Source organism: Macrobrachium rosenbergii, chromosome 22 (assembly GCF_040412425.1).
Source record: "Macrobrachium rosenbergii isolate ZJJX-2024 chromosome 22, ASM4041242v1, whole genome shotgun sequence".
Lineage (NCBI taxonomy): Eukaryota > Metazoa > Arthropoda > Malacostraca > Decapoda > Palaemonidae > Macrobrachium > Macrobrachium rosenbergii.
In genome coordinates, this window is record NC_089762.1 from 34,788,304 (window position 1) to 34,801,505 (window position 13,202).

Genomic DNA, 13,202 nt, shown 5'->3' on the forward strand with positions numbered 1-13,202 from the left:
TTAACACAACTTCAGCGGCCTGAGCTACAGACAATACTCAACTATAAAATCACCAACAATATTCTTCACTTTCATCGCAATTTGCAAGTCAACATACAATTACGGCTTAGAAGTTTTTCATATATACATAATATAACAAGCCATTATGAAATAATTCTGAAACGCAAAATCTGGAGCTACACGCTTTTTATCACTTTATCACCTGCAAAATTCCGTACTAATTGCATGCAAAGCACATATTAAATAACACTAATGCCACTTCACACAAGTTTCTGTTACCTAATATTTATGGCCCTTGCCATTCTACGCGACCTGTAGTCAAGTTTGCCACTATCAAACATGCACAGTAAGTACTCTACCGTAAGACTAATAAATTTAAAGCAAATAACGTACAAAACTTAAGATAACTTTCGATTACAAGAAAAACTTGCATTTTACGGTACTAGAGTATCTTGTTTGCTCAGCCCAACTGCAATCTTCATGCCAGAAATATGACTTAATCATAAAAGTGACGCATATCCCAAAATAGATAATGCAACTAACTTTTAAAAGCTTTATACAGCACTTCTCGGCATATCAAGGCTAGCCTAAAATCTTAACTATTTTCTTCTTAATTTAGCGTTCAAACAATTTACATAAAACTAAACAGGTACACTCCAAACATAGTAAAAACCTCAACTCAGCTTGAACTCAGCTAACGTAAGCGGCTTTGGCAATGAAATTTCGTAATCCAATGAACTCACCAACATCTACCAACACATAGGCCTAACTGGGAGGGAGGAGCGTCCCTCAGACCTGCTCTCACTTCTCTCCTCCAAACTTTTGAAACTTACAAACTTCGGCGAGATAAACGTCCAGTAGGGGGAACCAGGTTAAGAATATCTAAACATTGAATAACGTATCACAACTCAAAAAATCTACACTACATTGACTACAAACACACACACTGCTACCAAATGCACTTCATAAAAACCACACAGAACAAAGAAAACGATTCATCTCTGACGCTTTACTTTTCGTCAGCGGCAAAAGCGACAAAAACTTTTTCAGCGTACAAAATGCACCGCTTGGCACACACCACACTATACCGGTGTTTCCACTTAGCAACATGAAAAAGCACTGGGGGGTGAATTATGCCGTGCTAACACACAATCCGCGAGACGTTTTTTACACATGAATTGAACTTGAAAAAGAAAAGATTAGGGTGAATACGAGGGAAGAAAAAGCGAGTAACGCACCAGAAGCAGCAGCAGCAGCAACGCCGCCAACAAACCGGGGCCCCACCAGACCCTCTCATTACCGAAAAATGGAACTTGGGAGCGAATGTTCTCTCAAAACTTTTGGCCGACCGACAATTTTCACTTCTTCTTACTCCCCAAGGCCCGACGCATGACTTAATGTATTAACGCAGAAATGGAGGGCAACGGATCAACTTTGTACAAAATAAAAAAAAAAGGGAAAAAAATATGCCTTTAAGGGGTTCTTTGTCCGTGTCGAGGCTTGGGGCAGCAAAGCCTCACATCCTCCTCCAACGACGCTTCTCTCTCTCTCTCCAAACTCCCATCAACCCCCCACTAACTCCTCCTTTCTCTCTCACTCACTCACTCTCTTTCTCTCCACACACACAAACTCCCCCCGAAGAATTACATCTCCCCCGAAAAAAGATGCCATCGCCACACAGACAGAACACTACTACACTAAATAAAAGCAAGTGTCTGAAACAAAGTCACCAGACCCACCGAAATGAGTTAAAGTTCGTGAAATCCGTCATAGTACTGGTGAGATGGGGAGGTAGCGAGCGGTGATATGTTTACGGCGAGTGTTATAAAGTGTGACTGAGCAACCTCAACCCGCGCGTCCCCTCCCGGCAACGACGCCGCCAAACGCCCAAATCCCGGAACATGAAATTCAACTTCCGTTTTTATACTATATTACACTTATTTCACGTCGTTTTACCATAAGAATTACACCGGAACACTCCTAATGCGAAACCTCAACTAACGGTACTACTTTGAAGCGTAAACAATGCGTATTGCCAAAATTACGGGAGGGAAATAAATCATACTCACATATCACAGCCAGACAGGAACGTGCGAGACGCTTGCAAATGGCGGGAGGCGCTGGGCGGAGGAGTGACGCACCTGTGACGTCATCAATCAATACACGCTAAGGAAAATTCATATTTATGGCAAAGTGCTTTTTATAAGTTAATTACAACGTTTTACAGTGTGTTTTATTTCGATATATAATGGATAATAAAGCACACGATTCAGAAAGTAGTCAAATGTTGCTATTTTTACGAAAAATATACATCCCAAATTTAGGCGCTAAATTCGAAACGCAGCACCAGATGCCAGGAGAGCGAAAACATTTATAACTGCTGTTATAGAGAAAAATCACAGTGCAGAGCCAAACAGCGCGATTTATTTTTCTTTTGTTTATATGAGGTAATTACCCAGCAAATCCTGTACATAATCTGAAAGGCAGGAGGAACCCAGCGATGCAAACAAGTTGCATCTTCATCTCGGAACGAATCTCTAGAGTGATGACCAAACTTCTAGCGTTCTAGCTCCGGCCCAAAGTTACCCTTAAGAACTGTCGTTCCTCCGCATTCTACCAATATAATCTTCTTGCTTGATATCCATTTACTTAGAAATAAAATAGGAATATTTTCTAATTATCAATTACAAAATTTCAACGAACTTTTTTTTTAGAATTCGGTGTTTGTGTCAAGACTAGACCTAAACCAAGCGACATCTTCGTGCATTTATAAGTTAAGAAATCTCTAAAACCCTGGAAACCCGATGGATATAGTAGTTGGAACATTGGATGAAGAAAGTACATTCAAATACTTCTCATACAAATTTAAACCAATGTAAAATAGTGCAATGTTAATATAAACATCCAAAACCTTACTTATAAAAAATAAAAAGAAGAAGACAGAACTGATGCTCAGAAAACCGATATCCAAGTATTCGTTTATCACCATATATCAGTAAAGAAATGTTCCAGCACATTTTTGACATTTGCATTAATAAAAAGAAATCTATGTTTCCGTTAAATTACAAATACAGTTTTGAAATGGCGTGACCTTCTTGTAAAACTATTGGAACTAAAAGCAAAGGCTGTGTACTTCAGCCATCATTTTTGTTCTCCTAATTAAGGATATTGCAGTTTTCGGGGTTACCTGTGTTATTTAACCTCCTCTATGCCCTTAATGAATTCGGGAGGTGGATGGTAGGAAGTAGCCTGGATTAAATTAACTTGTAGGCATTGGTAGCGTCCGTACATACACAGACACACGCACACACACACATATATATACATGTGTGTGTATGTGTTTGTGTGTGTGTAATATCATTCCCATGGTATAGGATAGGTCTATTTTATATGCACGCGCACACACACATACCCACACAAACACACACACATATATATATATATATATATATATATATATATATATATATATATATATATATATATATATATATATATGATTATAATCATATACGTATATATGTGTGTATGTATAAAGTAGATCTATCTATATATTGTTTCTTTGTTAAGAATTCATCCATTCATTTTTTTTTCTTTTCCCCATGCCCGCTTTCTAGCCATACAATCTGATACGGAGAGAAATGTTCCCATTTGCTCATTAGTCAAAGGCACTCTCAAATGCTCACCATTTTTCTGTCAAAATTCGACATATTCCCGACAACAGAAATATTCCCCTTCACTGATAGGTAATCAAATACTTATGATTTATTATTTAGGAATAGTTGCTTAATCATCTAGAATGCGAATATGGAATTGGTATACATTATAATTTACCTGCAACAGACAGAAACTGCACATAGGCCTACAACGAAAGTTAGAGATGTATTGATATAACTATTAACATCTCTCGCTTGAACTCGAGAATGTTTCGTTTAACTTCAAAATGACTTATTCTACGCAATAAAAAAGATTTACAGGATTCAAATATGCAGATGAGAAGAATATATACCTCCAATGTCATGATCACAAACTTACTACAATTTCTCAGAGCTGTAGACTGCTAGACTTAACAGAGCGTAATGACGTTTGATAGAAATCATTTGTATTGTATTCTCGTGACCTTTAAGGCACTCGCGTTGTGTGTTTTATCAAACGAACGGGAAGACTACATTGCGTGTTTATATGTGCACACAAAAAACATAGTTCTTTTTTATCGCCAGCATTTCGGAGAATTTTTATCGATTGAATAATACACACACATATACATAGTATATATATATATATATATATATATATATATATATATATGTGTGTGTGTGTGTGTGTGTGTGTGTGTGTGTGTGTGTGTGTGTGTGTGTATGTGTATGTGTGTGTGTAGTATGTCTACGTGCGTGGGTGTACAAGAAGACATTACTTCTTCATGAATACACTCCCTTTTATTCTTTATTTTTTCCGCAGCGTCCATGCCTTTCTTTGTTGTTACGACAGCACATTTAAGCCGATCAATCATTCCTACCTCCAAACGTTATACTTGAGGTGTAACGTTCCATAACAGTGTAGATTCGTTAGCCGAAGTTCTCCCATTCATACAGATCTCGTGTAAGAGTGTGTGACGTTGAGTTCATGACGTCACGTGCCTGAGCACGTTAATAAATAACAAAGAAAACTTCGTCAGCTAGTGGCATTTTTCGTTGATTTTGTATTTCCCCGCTCTCTTTGAACTTGTAAAAGCATACTGACATATTCAAGCACAAATTCGTGAACTGAAACGCTGCATGAACAGTAAAAACAAAGATGATAGTCTTAATTCAAGGTCGTTGGAGGCGCTATTGTCCTCGTAGTTGTGGTAGAAGCGTTATGGTTGTCCCGAGAGTTTCTAAAATACCGTTTATTACGATTACACAGTCTTTATTTTCGCCAAAAGTTACTCAGTCACACACAGCCACGATAATATTTAGTATTGCTTAGTTGTAGGACAATTATCAGTTGTTTTTGTTTCAGTTAATGAATGAATATTAGTCGCACGATCTCATAGTTTGAAGGAAATGTGAAAGAAGAGCAAGATGAAATAACAAATGGCGTTGCCTCCATGATTCCGAATGGCTGCTTCGAAATGAGTGACAGAACTCTTGCCCAATATAATCTGGCTTGCTTTCCTCAGTTCATAATTCAACACGCCATGAGTCTATTGCAGGCATGGACCACATTTTGGAGGAAACTAGCATAGTTCTATGACTCACGTCGAGTTGTGACTCACTGGTTCTCGTAATCAAAACAAACAGTATGCGACGTCACATGCATTGCGAACTGTGTAGGACGCGCCATTCTAATACTTACAACAATAAAAATATTGATGATAATATTAATGCTAATATTGAGAACGCCTTTCTTCGTCACCGTCAGCATCTTCGTATAATGCTTATCATTATTTCTGCTGCAGCGAATGCGATCTTTTCATCAATTGCAGTTATTATTATTGATGCTCTTTGTACAATCTTATCACGATCTAATCATTAACAGACTCTCGGCCATTTATGAGACTTTCGCAGACTACAATCCCGAGGTGTTACCGGGCCCCACAATTGCATTCGAAGGAAACCCTACCTGATCAATGAGATGAAAACGGACAAGTCGCATCCCAGACCCTTAGAATGACCATAGCCTTGAATTTTCAGAACCATAGCTCTGTGAAATCTTTCCCTTTCCTCGCTCCCTTCACCCCTTCCCTTTATCCATTTCCCGTATGCGCAGCTGTTTACTGACCTCTGTACTGGCGGGTACCAACACACCGAGTAACGGCTACCACGGAAAAAAAAGAGAAAGAAGAAGAAAAAAAGAAGACAGCTGCGTCCCAGGAGCCACATTGTGCAAGCAATCACGATTACTCGATTTTCTTTCAACGTGTCGCAGTTAATCAGCAAAATAAGATTATCTATGAATGCTAAGGTGGTTTAGCAGATCGACATTGTGCGCGTTGCCGTTGGAAGACCAGTTTCACGTGTGGTAGGAGGTGGGAAAAAACTTTATTGTTTGGCGAATGAGGGTGAGCAAATTTCCTATCAGGGAGAGGACGGCTACCCTTACAAAACCCATCGAAGCCAGCCTGGCAACATATTGAACTTACGTGGATGCTATATCTATCTATCTATCTATCTATCTATCTATCTATCTATCTATATGAATATAAAAAGGCTCATATACACTGTGGTATTACAGGAAAAGACATTCATCTATTTATATGTATATATAGATATACAAATATATTAACTTTATCCCATACACAATTGTTCTGTGCATTAGTAGAATTACCAAAAGGACCTTATTCAAACCGGATGGCAACTAATGGAGTATTTATTCAGCAAAAGTTACAAGCTTTCTTGGAAAAACAATGTGGACTGTTTGTCCAAGAAAGCTTGTAGCTTTTTTCAGAATAAATACTCCATTAGATACCATCCAGTTTGAATGAGGTCCTTTTTAGTAATATATATATATATATATATATATATATATATATATATATATATATATATATATATATATATATATATATATATATATATATGCGTGTGTGTGACACGGGGCAGACAGCATCCCCTATTGACAGTTAATGTTAGGCCTATAATGGCTTGGAGCATCTGTGCTACTATTTGAGGATGGTGTGTCCTTTCAGGTGTAACAATCACTTTCCACTTCACAGTGGCCATATAATTTTATTTAAATTTGGGCAGTGCCGTGGCCTTGAGGGTAAACCGTTGTGCACTTTCCTAACATTATTTGTTTTCGTTTAGATCTTACTTTATTAATGTAAAGACAAGTACTGATATTTTATTTAGTTGATCGAATATTTAGCACATCATCGCATGACTACAAGCTGTGAGAGTATTTGTCGATGAGAGTTTATCTATTTCTTTCTAAAAAATTTATATGAGCAAGGTCCTTGTATATTGGGTGACAGTTGTCACGCCAGCTTCATGAACGAAATCGGTCAATCAATCAATCTCTTCCATTTTGTCGTTGTATATAATGTTCCAGGTATTGCTCTTTGTTATTAATTTTTCTTCGTTATTTAGTAATTCTCTCTCTCTCTCTCTCTCTCTCTCTCTCTCTCTCTCTCTCTCTCTCTCTCTCTCTCTCTCTAAGCTATGGACATAAAGTTCTTCTCCCTTTTCTTCTTCGCTGTTCTTTCCTTCTTGACAAAAGGGCATTTTATCCTTTGGGAGCCTGCTACAAAGATAACAATATTTAAATAATATTTAGTCTTCCACAAAGAGAACCATTACTGAAAAGTGAAGCTATTTCAGCGCTAATATTTTGCGGCAGATTTATTCGTATCCGTCTCCTGTCTTTAAATGTGAAAGATTCAAAGGCCGTTGTAATCACCAGAGTATTTGAATTCATTCAACGCTTTACAAATGCATGCAGGTGTTAACAGGTGTTACAGCAGATCCTCTGTCTTTGCAAGTTAGGATATGATACAATGTTTTTTTCAGGAGGTGAGCTTATTGATACGTGTGGGCGGTAAGGTAGGGTGCTTAATTTAAACTATTATTAATGATTGACTGATTGGCTATGCCAATCAGTCTCGAACCTTGTGATATTTACGCTCTCTCTCTCTCTCTCTCTCTCTCTCTCTCTCTTTAGTTATTTATCACCTATTTGATCACATGTCACGAAGGTAATGGGTAGGTAGCGTGTGTACATCAAACAGCTGTTTGTTTTTGACGTCTAAAACGTTCATGGCTTTCTGAAAGCAAGCATGCAGGTTTTATACATTTATAAACAAGATGAAGAAATCCCCACCTTCAGTACCCATCGAGTCTTGGAAGGAGGAAGACTGTCCTTTTAGTTAACCACAACATCGCCGGATTCTTCTAATAATAAAATGGACTTTATCGAAAACAAAAACTACAGCATACGTTGAACAAGAAAACACCCTTCAGATTTTACCCCATGTCTGTAATCTATGTTGTCACAGGTACGTATTCAAATTAGCCAAAAGCCGATTTCCTGCTTTAGAGAAAGTCGGAAAGGTGTTTTTAAAAACACACACACATTATATATATATATATATATATATATATATATATATATATATATATATATATATATATATATATATATATACATATATATATGTGTGTCTATATAAATATATATATATATATTTATATATATATATATATATATATAAAACTATATAAATATCTATTAAAAACACAATAATAACACTGATAAAAAAGATAGATATATAAATATCTATTACAAACACAATAACAGAAGACTAAGAGAGGTTAAAGTACGGAGAACGGAAGGGGAAGTGCGAAATACGGACGATAAATGGAGGAATGAATAATGTAAGAATAAGGGAGGACTGAGATATGGAAGATGGAGGGTGGAATGAGGTAACGAAGACGGAGGAAGAAATGACATGTGGAAGACGAAGTGAGGGAGATTGAAGAGGATTAGATAAAAAAAAAGGATTAGATAAAAAAAATCAATATGCAAAAGAAATATAAGAATAAAAGGGAGAAATGATGAGAAAGGTAAAGTAGGGGAATATTTAGAGAAAGACAGAGAAAAGATTAGAAAGGGGAAGATGAGATGGAGGAAAAGACGTTAATGTGAAAGACGAAAGCGAAGGATGAAGATGAAGCATAAGAGAAAAGCAATGACGTAGGAAAGAGAAAGGAAAACACAAAGAAGAGAAATAAAAAACGGAAGAGGAGTATAAGGGATAAAAAATAAGAAAGACGGAAAGAAGCAGTTAAAGGAGACGAATTACAAACACAGAGAAATAGGAAAGGAAAGATAAAACAGACACAAAGAAATAGAAATGGAAGTGGAAATCACGGAAAACAGAAATAGAAAAGGGAAAGGAAATAGTCACGGGAAAATAGAAAGGGTTTGAGAAATATTAATAAAGAGAAATGGAAAAATAAGGGTAACAATAAAGACAGAAAAAAATCCGGAAAGAGGAGATCAGGAAAGCAGGTACAGAGAAACAGAGAAAAGGAGGAAATGAATAAAATGAGGAATAGAAAAAAGGGGACTTAAAGGCAAGGGGAATAAAGAAATAGGGAAAATTTTTTAAAAAAATGGAGATACGGAAAATGAGGGAAAAGACAGAAATAGAAAAGCAGAAAAGTAAAGAGAAATAAAAATTCAGGAAAATGAAAATGAGGAGGAAATAATGATATACAGAGGTATACAGACGAAGTTGAAATAGAGGGCCAAGAGTATAATTCTGAAATGTCTGCTGTGTAAAAAAGAATGATTTGCATTGTGCAAAAATATAAATGGCGGAAAGTGAATGGGAATCATTCGTGAACTGAAATCATCCATCATACCTACAAACCATCTGCGCATGCGTGATGATATCATCATACTTTCAAATATAAGCCTATTGTCACACACGCAGCAGCTCAAAAGGTGCGCGCACATACACACACACACACCCACACACACACACACATATATATATATATATATATGTATATATATATATATATATATATATATATATATATATATATATATATATATATATATATATATATATATATATATATATATATATATATATATATATATATATATATATATATATATATATATATATATATATTATTCCAAACGTCTGTGCTTCGATGTTCATCAAAGCAACGCTAAGGATTAAAGAATAAAACAAGAACAAATTCGCCCGTCATGAAGTTTCCTGAAGTTACGACGAAGTTCATTATGTAAAAGAATATAAATATTGTGTGTGCAACCAACTAATATTTGAAGACAGAGCCTAATGAATAAACTCCATAACTTGAGGAGAAGGAGACAAGAGAATTCCCAGATGTAAACGCGTCCTAATTCGGAAAACCCCAGAGTCGCAATGGCAATAATGGATGATCCCATACATCTCAAGCGAATTACAAAGCGCTGGACTGTGTTGCTTGCACTTAAAGAAATCGCCGACAGCAGATAAATGATCTCTTATCATGCAAGGCTTTGAAGAGGACATAAGGTTTCTCTGAACGTCAACAGATATCAGTAGACATTTGTATGAAGGGGGCTAGAGAATATCATAGTGGATGCCTTTAAGACAAATTCGTAATCAATTGTGGCTAGAATAATCAATTATTAAGGAAATTGTAAAAGTCGAAAGATAGGGGACTGAATCTATTCCACATATACAGAAATCTAAGCGCCATTAAAGTCAAAATTTTTAAATTATCGTACAGAAATGTCACACGCAGACCGTCATGTTGAAGAAAATGGAAGGTATTTTATTAGCCTGAAATGCACTTCAGTGAAGAATATGAATGACACTATTGACAAATACAAACGGAATATAACACTTATAACGAAAACATATAAAAAAAATTCGTTATTATCTGAGGCAATGGGATAAATCCCACCGTGGAAAATATACGTGTAGGAAGGCTGATCAACTTCGGCTAAAAATACGAGTATCGGGACATTGATAACAACGCTTTATAATAGCACAACAGTCATTCATTCCTAGTGAAAGTTAGGTCAACTTAATCACTGAAGAAATTTAGCGTCGACATTACTTAGACAAAAAAAAAAAAAAATGAGTGAATGCTAAGGCTTTCGCCCTGAAAAATTAAGAAATCCTCCAATGAGCAATTTTGTTTGTGTGATGAAGCATTGCGTTTTATGTCTATTTATTTACTTAGTTATTTTTTGCAAAGCGCGTGTACGTGTATAAACACAGATATGCGACACTTATCCATGCATGTGTCTTAAGTATAATGCGGCCTCACTTACATGTGTATTCTACATATCCCTATGTTCATTTAATGCCTATGTATTTTGCGCTGTCTATTTTTCACATCAAAGAACGATATCAAAACATGTTTGTGTCAGTGAAGGAATGCTAAGATTTTCTCTCTCTCTCTCTCTCTCTCTCTCTCTCTCTCTCTCTCTCTCTCTCTCTCTCTCTCTCTCTCTCTCTCTCTCTCTCTACAGGACGGTACAGAAACCTTTTAATTAACACCCTCATCAGTGCAAGTTAAACTTCGAGATGCACCAGGAACGAATTTGTGGAAGTTCGCGACGCGCCCCTTCCTATCGGGCCAACGACAGACGACAACGGGCGAGAAGAGGAAGGAAGCGCTGGCAGATGGCAGATATATTATGGACCCTATGGGTCGACCAGAGGTGGACACGAGATGGAGCGAAAGATTCTGTTCATTGGACGTCGGGGATATCGGTGATGCTTCTCCTCGAATTGCTCTTTGAGATTACTGGAATAAAGTGGATACAGTAACTATAGAAAATGAAATAAGGTGGGTTTGTAATAACCTCTGGATTAGCTGCAGAAACTGAAAGGGATCTCGGCGAAGATGAGTGTTTAATAACCCATTAACTTCAGGATTTCGAATGAAATCTACAGAGACAGAGTATTGCAACTCGATGACTGAATAGTAGAATGGAAAAGTTCAGATATATGGGGCATTTTCTTTTTCAATAATAGGGAGAATGGCTGCAGATGCAGGTAAATCAGGCATCACTCAATTAAAATAGGTCCGAAACCAGAACCGAAATACTACGGGGAACGAATCTAAGAAGGGTAGGCAGATAGATTGATTTGAACTCCAATGCGTGAACCTTTGGTATATTGTGCACATATCTCCTTGAAATTACAACGCTCTGTAATGATAATTAGTAATCAAAACGTTATTTTTATTCTGCATGTGGTAATTACAGCATATGAAATTATAATTATAACGCTCGCGTTGCGTGTGAAAGTTGATTGAAATTAAACCTACGGATGTTGCACTTAACCTTATAAGGAAAAATAACTATTACGAGGTCAATTAAGCGAAGTCCATAAAATCCGGAGTAAATGATAAGGATTATATGATTATACCTGTTTGACGAACCCTTTGATTTTTATTTACAGTCGTACATTTACTCTGATTTAGCGTTTTATGAATATCAACTCGAGCATGGCGTAAATTACTTTACGTGTTAATGGCGATGAGACAGGCAACTGAATGCCCTTATCTAACCAAGTTTAAACAGCTGGACTTAACTCTCAAAGGTTTCTTAAAACGACGATTCTAATCGATTTAAACTAAAAAAAAAAAGAACTAGAAATCGTCGCTGGAACTGAAATTCTCGCTGACTGCGGCTCTCGAAATAATAAGTAGCCTACAAGCGGCGACTGAAAAAATAAGCTGGACTTCATCACATCAAACAGTACAGAAGAAATTCATGGCTGAACAACGCGAAACACGTAAAAGTTGTCTGAGAGGTTATCGGCTTGACAAATTAAGTATCCTTTATCTAGAATACGCTCTCGAGATCGGAGATGGTGGCTTAAAAAAATATTGGAACAGACAAAGAACGACTGATGGTTAGGAGGTAATGGCTGAAGAGATATCTAACATTGCGCTTATCTACAAAAGCCTGTAATGACAGAAAAAAATTGAGAACGGGAAGACATTGATAAGGATAAATAACAATTTCTGAGTATGTTTGTCATACCAAATACAAAAGAGAGAAAGCGGACATTAAGTATATCCCTTAGAAATATGCCCGGAATATATGGGACACGTAGGCCTACTCCGATTTCAGCATCTATAGAACTGTGAGTGAGTGGAGCTACCGTGACCAGAAGCCTTAGAAGATGAGTAATTATACGGTGAAGTGTTGTCGTGGAACCTCCATAAAACAAAGGCTTTTGCTAATCCTCGATTATATAAAGTGGCGAGGTTAGGTCGTCGTTTCCGGAGATCTATTGTCCAATAACACGTGAATAGACTTAGACTTGTGATAGGATCATTCAGAATATTTAAAGAACAGCACTTCATTCCTAAGTGTCTTATCAACAGCCGTACAACAACGATAATAATGGTAATTGTTATTCTACTCTACGTATTTGTAATCTACTGAGGTGGAAAAGATGGCAGCTAAACAAGGTAGAGACTGAACAATGTTATTACATATTCTATTATTATGATTCGAGGAATATTCTGTTCTGTATCGTAGTCATGCCAATTTTATTCATATTTTGGGAAATTTATCGCTGTCAAAAGAAAGGAGTTACAAAGAAAAATGAATTACATCTATGATATCTGACATTATTTCATCGAGGTTCATAAGGAGGGCATTATTTCACTATCTCTCTACTTTTCTTGCAGTGAGTCTTCCTTATCAGCGAAGAACAAAGAGCCGTTTTA

At 36.7% G+C, this 13,202-nt stretch overlaps 1 protein-coding gene across 29 annotated transcripts in view; it reads right to left on the minus strand.

Annotated features, from left to right (window-relative positions):
• Positions 1 to 13,202, minus strand: part of LOC136850738 (protein abrupt-like) — a 340,568-nt gene that overhangs the window by 317,074 nt on the left and 10,292 nt on the right. For 11 of the 29 annotated variants that reach the window (XM_067124654.1, XM_067124658.1, XM_067124646.1 and 8 more), the window contains exon 1: positions 1,740 to 1,897. The exons of 1 other annotated variant lie outside the window; for it this stretch is intronic. The gene's annotated coding sequence lies outside the window, so the exon portion shown is untranslated. Of the gene's footprint in view, positions 1 to 833; positions 1,041 to 1,238; positions 1,622 to 1,739; positions 1,934 to 2,069; positions 2,195 to 13,202 lie in introns of those variants that run through there. 17 more of the 29 variants (XM_067124655.1, XM_067124659.1, XM_067124648.1 and 14 more) reach the window with 12 other exon arrangements.